This window comes from Gorilla gorilla, chromosome X (genome assembly GCF_029281585.2).
Source record: "Gorilla gorilla gorilla isolate KB3781 chromosome X, NHGRI_mGorGor1-v2.1_pri, whole genome shotgun sequence".
Lineage (NCBI taxonomy): Eukaryota > Metazoa > Chordata > Mammalia > Primates > Hominidae > Gorilla > Gorilla gorilla.
In genome coordinates this window covers 149,158,310-149,159,865 of record NC_073247.2, presented here as the reverse complement: position 1 = coordinate 149,159,865, position 1,556 = coordinate 149,158,310, and the positions used below count along the sequence as shown (strand labels likewise).

At 48.1% G+C, this 1,556-nt stretch overlaps 1 pseudogene; it reads left to right on the top strand.

Annotated features, from left to right (window-relative positions):
• The first annotated feature begins 596 nt into the window (after positions 1-596).
• On the top strand, positions 597-1,232 carry LOC101126671 (ras-related C3 botulinum toxin substrate 1-like; annotated as a pseudogene).
• The last annotated feature ends 324 nt before the right edge of the window (positions 1,233-1,556 follow it).

Below are 1,556 nucleotides of genomic sequence, written 5' to 3'. Positions count from 1 at the left end.
CCACTGTTGCATTAGGGGTGATTAAGTTTCCAACACATGAATTTTAAGGGACACATTCAGACTATAGCAGCTGGGAAGTGAGGTGGAGGGGACAGAGGGAGGCAGGTTCCGAATACAGTAGACCTTAGGCCTTCGGGGATTTGATGATTTCATGTATTCACGCCATATCTTAAGCAGTTCAGCCAGTGAGCTAGTGCAGCATATATAGCTGCACATGGCTTTGTTGTTGTCAATGTTAGAACTTTCATGCCAATTAAAGAGTGGAATAATAAAATTAGTGGTGGCTGTACTCTCCATGGTAAACAGGTCTGTTTGTTATGTGCTTTAGACAGCAACAAGAAACCCCAATTCAAGCAATTGCTTCAGGTGTTCAAATCAGTATAAAATTACTCATCAGAGGGGTTTTCCTCTGCTTTGGGTGGTGGCCGCTGCCAGACTTCAGCTTCCAGTCCGCAGAGGCCAAGGCAGCGTAGACAGAGGCCCTGGCACCCAGCGCCCCGCCGCCCGCAAGCCTCGCGCCTGTCCGCCGCGCCCCGAGCCCGCCGCTTCCGGTCTCAGCGCCTGCCGCAGCAGTTGCGGCCCAGCGAGCGGCCCAGATGCAGGCCATCAAGGGCGTGGTGGTGGGAGACGGAGCTGTAGGTAAAACTTGCCTACAGATCAGTTACACAATCAACGCATTTCCTGGAGAAGATATCCCTACTGCCTTTGACAATTATTCTGCCAATGTTATGGTAGATGGAAAACTGGTGAATCTGGGCTTATGGAATACAGCTGGACAAGAAGATTATGACAGATTACGCCCCCTATCCTATCCGCAAGCAGATGTGTTCTTAATTTGCTTTTCGCTTGTGAGCCCTGCATCATTTGAAAATGTCCTTGCAAAGTGGTATCCTGAGGTGCAGCACCACTGTCCCAACACTCCCATCATCCTAGTGGGAACTAAACTTGATCTTAGGGATGATGAAGACAGGATCGAGAAACTGAAGGAGAAGAAGCTGACTCCCATCACCTATCCGCAGGGTCTAGCCATGGCTAAGGAGATTGGTGCTGTAATATACCTGGAGTGCTTGGCCCTCACACAGCGAGGTCTCAAGACAGTGTTTGACGAAGCGATCCGAGCTGTCCTCTGCCCACCTCCCGTGAAGAAGAGGAAGAGAAAATGCCTGCAGTTGTAAATGTCTGAGCCCCTCGTTCTTGGTCCTGTCCCTTGGAACCTTTGTTCGCTTTGCTCAAAAAACGGTGGAGCCTTTGCACTCAATGCCAACTTTTTGTTACAGATTAATTTTTCCATAAATCCATTTTGAATCAATCAGTATCTTTTAGGTTTTGTTTGTTCTAAATGTAAGAGTTCAGACTCACATTCTATTAAAATTTAGCCCTAAAATGGAAAAAAAAAAAATTACTAATCGGAGGAAAACCAGAACTTTAATTTCGTTCAAAAAGGCCTGAAGAGGCCGGGTCGGTGGCTCACACCTGTAATCCAGCACTTTGGGAGGCCGAGGCCCACAGATTGCCTGAGCTCAGGAGTTCAAGACCAGCCTGGGCAACAACGTGAA